The 12,391-nt window shown below is 43.7% G+C and overlaps 1 protein-coding gene across 1 annotated transcript in view; it reads right to left on the reverse strand.

Annotated features, from left to right (window-relative positions):
• SORCS3 (sortilin related VPS10 domain containing receptor 3) overlaps window positions 1-12,391 on the reverse strand; it is a 650,187-nt gene that overhangs the window by 439,909 nt on the left and 197,887 nt on the right. The window lies entirely within an intron of this gene.

Genomic DNA, 12,391 nt, shown 5'->3' on the forward strand with positions numbered 1-12,391 from the left:
CTGATCCTGTTTACTTATTAACTTCATTAGAAGGCTAATGAATCTACTGCTGAGAAAATGAGAGGGAGCTCAGGGTGAGGAGAAGGATGGGCAGAATTTCACACCCTTTCTCCCAATGGTGAGGTTATTTATGATTGTGATAAAACAGCACCATATTTGGAAGGAAGGGAAAAGCAACATAAAATAACAATCAACAGGCACGATCCGTACGAAAGGATTGCGTTCTCTCAGCCACTGGACAAAAATCAAGATTTATACATGTCAGGATGGAAGAAAAAAGACTAGGCCATAAAAAGAAACCTTTTTCCCATAATAAATAGGAAAATATTAAATCTGCAAACCAGATCTGTTTCTCCAGTGTTCACACTGCCCAATTCTCCAGCAAAGTTAAGGTGTCTAAGGTTTCAATATTTAGGGCAAACTCTTTTTTCATTCTGTTTTTTGGGGGAGAAAAGAGTTTACAGCTTGGATGATGCTATTTATGTTTAATGAATTTAAATTCAGTAGTTAGAACAGGTGTTCTGGCTAACACCTGCCCCCTGGCTACTATCTGTCCATGAACAGCACATTAGTTTTCCTTAAGGGGGATGGCTTTGCTCACAATGTTAGCTCATAAAAGGTACCTGTTGGCCATCAAAAATCCTGTGTGTGTTTCTTGTTTAAATTCCCAGGTTGACAGCATCTGTGGACCTGGAGTGGAAAGGGACTTGAGATCATTTCATCTAATATCTTTATTTATGAGGAAATAGAAGATGGCATGAATTGATTAATTAGCAGATGATTAATTAGCAACTTCTCACAACCAAGATAATCATGATGGTATGATCACTCATCTAGAGCCAGACATCCTGGAATGTGAAGTCAAATGGGCCTTAGGAAGCATCACTAGGAACAAAGCTAGTGGAGGTGATGGAATTCCAGTGGAGCTGTTTCAAATCCTGAAAGATGATGCTGTGAAAGTGCTGCACTCAATATGCAGGCAAATTTGGAAAACTCAGCAGTGGCCACAGGACTGGAAAAGATCAGTTTTCCTTCCAATCCAAAAGAAAGGCAATGCCAAAGAATGCTCAATCTACCGCACAAGTGCACTCATCTCACACGCTAGTAGAGTAATGCTCAAAATTCTCCAAGCCAGGCTTCAGCAATACGTGAACCGTGAACTTCCAGATGTTCAAGCTGGTTTTAGAAAAGGCAGAGGAACCAGAGATCAAATTGCCAACATCCACTGGATCATGGAAAAAGTGAGGAGTTCCAGAAAAACATCTATTTCTGCTTTATTGACTATGCTAAAGCTTTTGACTGTGTGGATCACAATAAACTGTGGAAAATTCTTCAAGAGATGGGAATACCAGACCACCTGACCTGCCTCTTGAGAAACCTATATGCAGGTCAGGAAGCAACAGTTAGAACTGGACATGGAACAGACTGGTTCCAAATAGGAAAAGGAGTACATCAAGGCTGTATATTGTCACCTTGCTTATTTAACTTCTATGCAGAGTACATCATGAGAAACGCTGGGCTGGAGGAAGCACAAGCTGGAATCAAGATTGCCGGGAGAAATATCAATAACCTCAGATATGCAGATGACACCACCCTTATGGCAGAAAGTGAAGAGGAACTAAAAAGCCTCTTGATGAAAGTGAAAAAGGAGAGTGAAAAAGTTGGCTTAAAGCTCAACATTCAGAAAACCAAGATCATGGCATCCAGTCCCATCACTTCATGGGCAATAGATGGGGAAACAGCATCAAACTTTATCTTTTTGGGCTCCAAAATCACTGCAGATGGTGATTGCAGCCATGAAATTAAAAGACACTTACTCCTTGGAAGGAAAGTTATGACCAACCTAGGTAGCATATTGAGAAGCAGAGACATTACTTTGCCAACTAAGGTCCGTCTAGTCAAAGCTATGGTTTTTCCTATGGTCATGTATGGATGTGACAGTTGGACTGTGAAGAAAGCTGGGCGCAGAAGAATTGATGCTTTTGAACTGTGGTGTTGGAGAAGACTCTTGAGAATCCCTTGGACTGCAAGGAGATCCAACCAATCCATTCTAAAGGAGATCAGCCCTGGTGTTCTTTGGAAGGAATGATGCTAAAGCTGAAACTGCAGTACTTTGGCCACCTCATGAAAAGAGTTGACTCTTTGGAAAAGACTGTGATGCTGGGAGGGATTGGGGGCAGGAGGAAAAGGGGACGACAGTGGATGAGATGGCTGGATGGCATCACCAACTCGATGGAACTGAGTCTGAGTAAACTCTGGGAGCTGGTGATGGACAGGGAGGCCTGGCATGCTGCGATTTATGAGGTTGCAAAGAGTCGGACACGACTCAGTGACTGAACTGAACTGAACTGAATTAGCAACTGAGACAGTCCTAGAACCCAGGCTTCCTCTGAGCTCAGTGGCTCCCAGAGCTCAGTGGCTCCCAGTCCTACCTGAAAATCAAATATAATCATGGGGCTTTTAAAAGTATACATCCTGAGTAACCACCAGCTTTACCAAACTGGAATCCCTTGGTTAGGGGCCAGGAATCTAGATTTTTAACACAGTCCACAAGTAATGCTGAGGATACACCAAATTTGAGAAACCGGATGATCCCAGAATGCCTTCCATATTAATTACGTAGGAGGTAAGAAAGCGCTTCAAGAGGCTTAGACCCCCCCAATAGTTGCAGTAAAAAGAAAATAACCAGCAACGGATGAGTTAACTCAACACTATGTTCAGGGAACTTAAATCAGATTGTGCTTTGCATCCTACACCCCAAATCAGCAGCAATAGCTGATGTAGAAAAACCAATAAATATATTAACCTTCCCCCTTGTGCCAAGCACAGATAAATATCTGAAGGAAAAGACTCCAGAACATTCTCTCAAAAGAAATGTAACATTTCCAGGCACCACATGCTTATGATTCTAAGCTTGTCCTGCACCCCACCCTCCTAAAAAATATTAGCACAACTGTCCTCTGGAGCTGGTAGAAGCTGCTGGGCTAGGAAGATATGGGCCTACAAACAAACAATAATTATTACATAAAGTACTAACTAAATAGTATGCATTTTTTGCATTCCATGCATTATCTCACTGAATCCTCACAAAGCTTCCATGAGATCTGTCTTACTGTCATCTTACTATACGGATAAGTAAACCTAGACATAGAGAAATGAAGACGTTGCTCATGGTGGTACAGTTAGCAAGCAGTAGATCTCAAATTTATAACCAGGCAATGTGAAATCAGAACCTTTAACCACTACACATGCACTATCCCATCTGTGACCAGGTGTTTCTGAGAACTATGGGAACTACTAGTTCTCATATGAAGCAGTCTTTCCTCTTAAAAGTTTCATATCCTAATGGAGAAGTTTAGTTTCATTGAAAGTGAAGAAGAACTAAAGAGCCTCTTAATGAAAGTGAAAGAGGAGAGTGAAAAAATTGGCTTAAAGCTCAACATTCAGAATACTAAGATCATGGCATACAGTCCCATCACTTCATGGCAAATAGATGGGGAAACAGTGGAAACAGTGTCAGACTTTATTTTTATGGGCTCCAAAATCACTGCAGATGGTGACTGCAGCCATGAAATTAAAAGACACTCCTTGGAAGGAAAGTTATGACCAACCTAGATAGCATATTCAAAAGCAGAGACATTACTTTGTCCACAAAGGTCCATCTAGTCAAGGCTATGGCTTTTCCAGTGGTCGTGTATGGATGTGAGGGTTGGACTATAAAGAAAGCTGAGCGCCAAAGAATTGATGCTTTTGAACTGTGGTGTTGGAGAAGACTCTTGAGAGTCCCTTGGACTACAAGGAGATCCCACCAGTCCATCCTAAAGGAGATCAGTTGTGGGTGTTCATTGGAAGGACTGATGTTGAAGCTGAAACTCAAATACTTTGGCCACCTGATGTGAAAAACTGACTCATTTGAAAAGACCCTGATGCTGGGAAAGATTGAGGGCAGGAAGAGATGGGGATGAGAGAGGATGAGATGGTTGGATGGCATCACCAACTCAATGGACATGGGTTTGGGTGGACTCTGGGAGTTGGTGATGGACAGGGAGGCCTGGCGTGCTGTGGTTCATGGGGTCACAAAGAGTCAGGCACGACCGAGCAAATGAACTGAACAGAACTGAATGGAGAAATAAGACGTTTTATATTAAACAGCAAAACAAAACATATGAACAGCATTGATCATTCCTCTAATTCATTCCTAGAATTGCTTTACATCCTCATACAGTGAGGTGTGATAATAATAAAAATATAAGTACTTCTGCAGTAGGGCCACTCATCACGGAATACAATGTGTTTTGCATGTTCCTATATATACTTGCATATGCCTGACACTGTTCCTTGTATGCATTAATCTTATCTTTCAACCGAACTAAACATTCCTTGAGAATAGCAATCACAACATACTTATTTCGCATCCCCCAGCAATAAGCACAGGGCTGCTTACATAAAGAATGCTCAGTTAATATCTGTTCAGTTGAATGCTCTGTGACCAATACAGGAGTTTTCACCAGATTCATTACCACTGAAAACAAACAGAAAAAGGCCCCAGTTCTAGAGGGAGGATTTCACAGCCTGTATCCACCCAGTCTTCAGGACCTCACATATGAAAAGCCTAGCGAATAGGATGGAAAGCTTTTAATTAACAGCCTAGGAAAAAAAAATGTCATTCCACTCTGCAGTTTTGTTTCCATTAATTCACTCAGATTCAGCAGGAATTCCACTAAGGAATTGGGATGAACAGCTGTAGAGGGAGGGAAGTACATAAATAAATCATGAGTGTCATTAAAATTTGTAAACTAATAACTTCTGGGAAGTCGTGGCAATTATTATCAGAGTTTTCTTGGCAAACAAAAAAATTAATAAATCCAAAGGTCTCCACTTTCTATTAAAAAAAAAAAAAACAGCATCCCCCAGAAAGGTCACTGACAGAACAATTAGAGGAGGAAATAAATGGTCCAGACAACAGCTTGCAAAGCAGATGAAGAGTCACAGGATTCCCCAGTGGCAGGGGGGATAAGACAACTCAATACAAGGAGAGCAACAGGACAAGGCAAGGCTGGGGCTGGGATTGGTTTGGGGCAATTGGAACGTCAGTTCAATTCTTTCAGCTTTTACTTAGTGTAGCCCAAGTGCTGGCAGTGTAGTTCCAGAAACAGAAAGGGCACTGGTCCCTGTTCTCAAGAGGCTCCCAGGCTGGGAACACAGTGTAAGGATGAGACATTAGTGGGAAGCAGAGGAGAGGCACCCGGCCCAGGGAGGAAGGAGAAGGAAGGTATCCAGGAGGATGTGCCCAGGAGGTGGGCACGTAAACCCCCTAACCAGGAGCCCCTTGATCTGAAGTCCCCTTGCTGTGTGGGCCCTGAGACCAAGCATATAGGAGGAAGGGCTGAGCATCCTTGCTGCTTTTCCACGAGCATATTAATTCTCACACTGCCGGGGGGCAGGGGGCGGGCGGGGTGGATGAAATGGAGTAAGAGGGGAAGAGGAAACTGAGGGGAAATAGCAATACCAGGGGACCATCTACTGCAAAGGACTCTTGGTTCCTCTTATGCCCAGAAAACTGCAAATTTGTTTAACTCTGTGAGGACCCCTAATCCAATAGGAATTCCAGATGAAAGCTCGTGTGGGGACCTCACACCCAATCAGAAGCTGGCCACTCACAGACCTTTGCCAGAGACTAGTGCTTGGGATGCTGGGGGATTGGCTGCTAGCTCATCTACCTCCATAAAATGGGACCTTAAAAGCAAATTTTTTGAGGAGAGGGCAATGGGTTTATCAATCCAAGTGTTAATGTTTAGGACATGGAGAACTGAGTCCAAGAAGCTATTTGCCAGTCTGAAACATAAATCCCTACCATGACTTACATTTAAAACTAAAGACTCAAAAACCTCAAGCAGTGGCTTAATCAGTCTTTTTACAGGGACCACCTCCAAAAAAAGTGGCACCCTTGCTCCGAAATCAAGGACCAGGAATGCCAGCAAGCTCAGCACAGATGCACAGACCCACGTGTGCAGAAGGGCATGAGGAAGACACCAAAGCATGTGCCGCACGCCACTGTCATAGGGATAAGTGAGAATATGACCAGTCTCTGGATGTGTGATGCCTGCACACCATACAACAATGGTCTATTCTCAGTTGACAATGGAGGAGACGTGAAGACTCTCTTAACAGACTCACAAACTTGAGAGAACAAACTTTTGGTCGCCAAGGGGGAGAAAAAGGAGGGAGGAGAGTGATGGAGTGGGATTTCAGGTTAGCAGATGTAAACTATTATACATAGAATAAACAACAAGGTCATATATATAGCACGGGAATTATAGTCAATATCCTTTGACAAACCATAAAGAAAAAAAGTGTGAAAAAGGAGGTATACATATACACATAAAACCAAGTCACTTTGCTATACATTAGAAATTAACACAACATTATAAATCAGCTATCAGTTCAGTTCAGTTCAGTCGCTCAGTCGTGTCCGACTCTGCGACCCCATGAATCGCAGCACGCCAGGCCTCCTTGTCCATCACCAACTCCCGGAGTTCACTCAGACTTGCATCCATCGAGTCAGTGATGCCATCCAGCCATCTCATCCTCTGTCGTCCCCTTCTCCTCCTGCCCCCAATCCCTCCCAGCATCAGAGTCTTTTCCAGTGAGTCAACCCTTCGCATGAGGTGGCCAAAGTACTGGAGCTTCAGCTTTAGCATCATTCCTTCCAAAGAAATCCCAGGGTTGATCTCCTTCAGAATGGACTGGTTGGATCTCCTTGCAGTCCAAGGGACTCTCAAGAATCTTCTCCAATTAAAAAAAAAGAAAGAAAAAAGAAGAGGGCTGTCTATCCAGTTCCAGAGTTTCCATTTAGGGGATGTGTGTGTTCATGGAAGGAGATCAGGAGCCAGGGAACCCTCTTTATTTTTAATTGGAGGCTAATTACAATATTGTGGTGGTTTCTGCCTTACATTCACATGAATCAGCCATGGGTGTACATGTGTTCCCCACCCTGACCCTCCTTCCCACCTCCCTCCCCATCCCATCCCTCAGGGTCATCCCAGTGGACCAGCCCTGAGCACCCTGTCTCATGCATCGAACCTGGTCTGGAGATCTATTTCACATATGATAATATACACCTTTCAATGCTATTCTCTCAAATCATCCCACCCTTGCCTCTCCCACAGAGTCCAAAAGACTGTTCTATACATCTGTGTCTCTTTTGCTGTCTTGCATATAGGGTCATCGTTACCATCTTCCTAAATTTCATATATATGCGTTAATATACTGTATTGGTGTTTTTCTTTCTGACTTACTTCACTCTGCATAATAGAGGAGCCAGGGAACACTCTTAGACTTCTTATCCAAGAAACTCAGCCAAAGTGTCTTCCTCTCCCTGAACTCACGTCCTTATCTTTGAAATGATAAGACTCTGGGGCTCAAGGAGAATGTTTGCTATGATCCTTTCTCACCCCAAGTCTCTTCGACTCTATGGTCAATAGCCATGATTATTTCAGAATTACCAAGAATCACAGTTCAAAGACCTAGGAGTTCTGGTGACAAGTTTTCTGTTTCTGTGGACAGATTTCCACAGCCCTCGTTTCATTTTAGATGACCAGAGTTTTAATATGGATCAGGTTAGCCCTTGACATTGCCCATATTCCAAGTATCATAACATTATAAAATAATTTCCTTCCAGAACAGGTGGAAGTTTTTGCCTTTTGTCCTTTGATGAAACAGACATGCATTTCTATAGTGAAAAAAGTTTCCCGCCCCCCTCCCCCACCTCACCCAATGAACTGATAATATTTGAAAGAGAGATTACTAGACCTCTACTGGGCACTATGGTATACAACAGCCATATTTAACTATTAAACAAACTGTGGCTGCATTTTATATGCAAAATTGAGATATGCCCATTCAATTTCAAAGACTTATTACAAAAATCTAATGCAAAATTGCCCATTAATAATTTTATTGATTGTCTATTGAAATGATAGTTCTATATAACTAGGTTAAAGAAAATTTATTAGTAAAATTAATCTCCACTGTTTCTTTTCACATTATTGACTGCTGGGAAATTATGTGGCTCCTATATATTTCTAATCAGACAGTGCTGGACTAGAGAGCATCCATCTCAATTACAGAAGGAATATTTTAGCCTAGAAGTTGAAATCCCAGCCCAACCACTCGAGGGCAATTTTCCCACTCTGGGAACTTCTCCCTCTTCCACTTTCCATATCACCCCAATCTTCTACTCATAAAAAATTATCTCATTCTGGAGGAGTCCATGAACCCACTCTTGCCCAGCACCAGAGCCAGCACACGGGGTGGACTAAGCACAGGCTCAGGGTTCAGTAGGATTCCCCCTACTTCTTAGTTTCACAATCTGGGGCACATTGTTTAACCTCCACAGTGCTCAATGTTCCCATCTGCAAATCGAGCCCAGTGATACCCGACTCTCAAGTTTCTCGGAAAAGATAGAACAAGACAGCTCAGGTATAGGAACTCATAGAGAGAAGCAGCTCAAGTTGCAGATCGTACGATGACAACTAACTCTCTCCGAGCACCTCCCATGCATAGGTGCTGCAGGGCAGGTATGTTTCAAGGCAGTTGACATAGTCCATTTCAATGAAATTTCAAAACAACGGTATGTGGTAGGTGTGGATACAACCTTCATGGTACAGATAAGGAAACAGAGGCACAGAGAGATGAAGGAATGTGTTCAAAATGACTCAGTGGCTCAGTGGAGGAATGTGGCCATCAGTCCCAGGGCTTCACTTTTAATTACCTTGATGAGGAGGAAGCTGATTAGATCTGAGCCTCCTGATCTGGACTCATTGCTCCTCCTTGGGTCTGGCCTCTATAAAGTCTGATGGAGTAGGTCTCTAGTATCACTCCTGATGGATGGACAACCTCCAGGCTTGACACACTGTGGACTGAAAACACCCTAAAAACAAATTCCTGGGTCTTTGTAAAAAGTCACTCCCCAGCCTCATTAATTCTACAGGCTTGACACTCCATATGTAAAATGTCCTTTGACTAAAGGATGCCAACAGATGGTTGTGCTAAATGACCAATTTATGCACCCATTCTTGTGCTGGTGGAGAGAAAATATTTTGACCACCCCCAGTTAATGGCACCTAGGAGTTCCAGAAAGGGTGTCACCAAGGACACACGCTTACTGCTATGCTACAGACTGCTTTTAAACAGCCTTTTGTCTATTCAGAAGTAGATGGCTTCTGAATTATTAATTCAGTGAGACAAATAATTATGTCATACTGCAACCTGGCAGGGCGCGTCATCTTGTCATGACAGCTGCTGCTCCAGGCGCCTCTGCTGTACAGAAAATTGAAGAAGAATCACCAAATTCAATTTCAACTTAGTTAAGCATGTTGGACCAAATCACAGAAATGAAAAGGTGTGTGTTTAATTTTGTTTCTTTTCTCTGTTCACTGTATTAGTAAGGAAGATCATAGTGCTCTAGGCTCTAACTGAAAAATACATCACTAACAGCAGAGAAAAGAGGATAGGGGCACGGATCTTTAGGGATAAGGATAACAATAAGAAGCAAGAAGACACCTGGTGAGGGCCCAGGAAGTTGGAAAGTTTCCACAAAGTTTAGGATCAGTCCCTTTCCTCAACTGTCCTCTCTGCAGGGGTTCCTAAGCTGGGCTTTATCAGACCTGTGAACCCTCTGGATAACACAAATACATACTCACATAATGCGTACCCATAGGGAATGCCTATAACATCTACCAGCTTGTTTCAAATCCCTGAAAGGTCACACCATATATACTCTGTTATCTACAGCCTACGCTAAGTAACCCCCTTTGGTTTGGCCCCTCCTGTGAACCTGATGAGTCCTCCGACGCTCCTCCCTACCTAGTCCAGCACCCAGCTGCTCTCCCTGCCTCCTTCCTGGTCCCCTTATCTCCTACAGCCTCGCTTTGCCTGGCCTTTGCCCTGTGCGAGGGACATTTTTCCACCTTACATTTGCCAAACTGTAGCTCACCCATCACTCCAGTAGCCATTCAGAGAATCTTTCTTGCAAAATCACATCTCCAACTAGGTAGAAACTGCTATTCCAATTCCCCCTCCCTAGTCAGCATGAGGAAAAACATCATAAATCACGGTTCTCCCCTCCCTATCCCCCTACTAACACCCTGGAAGGTCTGTGATAATTCCTAGATAGCACAGAATACAACCCTTTGCATGCACTTATAGTTTCCATCCCATGGATCCCTGCATTAGTGGATTCTTACAAACAAAACTATACAAATACACAGGGTTACAATAATTATTAATTATTACAATTAACTGAGTCCTCTCCACATGTAACTGTCCTAAATGTTTGCACATTTAATATTTCATTTAGTCCTTACAATCCATCCATGAATTTATTCATCAAGCAAACATTTATTAAGTGCCTCCTGTGTGCCAGATACTATTTGAGGTATTGAGGATACAGCACTAAAGCAAAATGAAAAAAAAAATTCTATCTTTACAAGCTTAGATATTAGTAGGTGTTAGGTTGAATATAAATAAATCAATAAGTAAATATTTAGCAGCTAGAGGGTGACAGGCTCCAGGGAGGAAAATGCAGCCCAGTGATGAAATGCCAAGTTCTGAGACTAAGGCCTCACTGATGAGGTGAGCAGAGAGGAAGGAGCTCAGACCCAGGAAAAAGCCGAGTGGAAGGGTCCTGAGGAAGATGCTGGCTTGTCCGAAGAACAGCGAGGACAATGTGGCTGGAGCAAAAGTGGGATTTGTACTGTCTCCAATTTACATTCAGAGAAACCGAGATTTACAAGCGAAGTGGGTGGAATGGCAGTGCCCCTATCAAAATATGTCCTAACCCCCAGAACCTGCAATGGAATTATCCTTGAAAGAGCATCTCTGCAGATGTAATTAAGCTAAGAATCTGAAAATGAGAGCATCCTGGATTATGGGGCTGGCCCCGAAATCCAATGGCAAGTGTCCTTCTAAGGGACAGAAGAGGAGAAGACAGAGGGGAATACCGCAGCCCAGGGAATGCTGACAGGCACCAGAGGCTGAAGGAGGTGATGAAGGATTCTCTCTAGAGCCTCCAGAGGGAGGGGGCCCCAAAGACACCTTGATTGCAGACTTCCGGCCTCCAGACTGGAAGAGAATACATTTCTGCAGTTTGCAGCCACTCAGTCTGTGGTCCTTGATTCCAGCATCCCCAAAAACTGATCCAGAGAAGTTAGATAAAGTGCCCAAAGCCACAGAGCTCTTTGGGTGGACAAGCTAGATTTTGAATCTTAGCAATGGGACATCAGGGTGCCCTTAGGGCCATTCGGCCATCTGCTGTCCTAGACACACATTAGTGAATATACTGACTCTTATGTCCATGGGGCACACACTCTGTCCCTTACTGGGCCTCCAGCATTAAGCATCTGGCCTTGGCCCCTGGCTTTGCCTGGTTCACCCTTAGAACTACCAAACCTTTCCTGAAATATGATATGGGCTGCCAGGTATAGCTGTCTCTCACTATAAGGACAGGATTTTCTGGCTTATTTCATTATTTGCACCAAGCAGACAGCACTGGAGTCAGGCTTAAAGGATCACCACAGCATCACTGTGATAGGGCCTGAGGGGATGGTTTCTGAGGCTCTCGTTCCCCAGGAGTCCTGTGTGAGTGGAAACAGGCATGCTTTCATCTATGAGAGGCAGCCTGGTTACTTCTACCTCTGCCAATTTCCACTGAGCACCAAATTAGGTTTTGGACATCCTGTGAAAATGGAGGCAGGCCCCACCGATATGAGCAATTAACCCCTAAATATTTAATAGACGCTTCGACTGCTCCCCTCCCAAGAGAGACTCTGGCTGGTCCTCTGCAAACAGGTCAGATAAAGAAGCAGCCAGGTTCACAGATACTCATGCCCCAGAGTCCTCTGCTCCAAGACCCCAGAAACCCTCAGGACAGGCGCTGGGATGAAAGACACCACCAAGTGAATGGCCTTTTGTGACCATGTTCTCTGTAGTGTTTACAAATGATAGAGTAAACAGGATAGACACACAGCCCTCTTGAGGCCCACGGATGTAATAAGCAGAGCATGAAGCGCCGACTCAGAAAGGCTGATGAAACTCACCGGGGCCCTGGGTGACTGCCAGCAGCATGGCTGGAATAGCGAACTGGCATGTGAGGAGGTGTATGCAAGGGTGAGTGTGTGGTGTCTCCTGTCCAGAGAAACTGTCAGGTTCAAGGCTTCCTTAAAGCCCTCTCTGACTTAATCCGCTCACATCCTTCTCCCCATCCCAGCTTCCTGTCAGGGCTGATTTATTCAACAGGCACAGAGACATAGAGCCTAGGGTTCACAAAAATGCTGTCATTTCTTTTAAAGTCAAAACCAAAGAATGAGCATGTTAGGCTGAAAACAGGTTT

This window comes from Capra hircus, chromosome 26 (assembly GCF_001704415.2).
Source record: "Capra hircus breed San Clemente chromosome 26, ASM170441v1, whole genome shotgun sequence".
Classification (NCBI taxonomy): Eukaryota; Metazoa; Chordata; class Mammalia; order Artiodactyla; family Bovidae; genus Capra; species Capra hircus.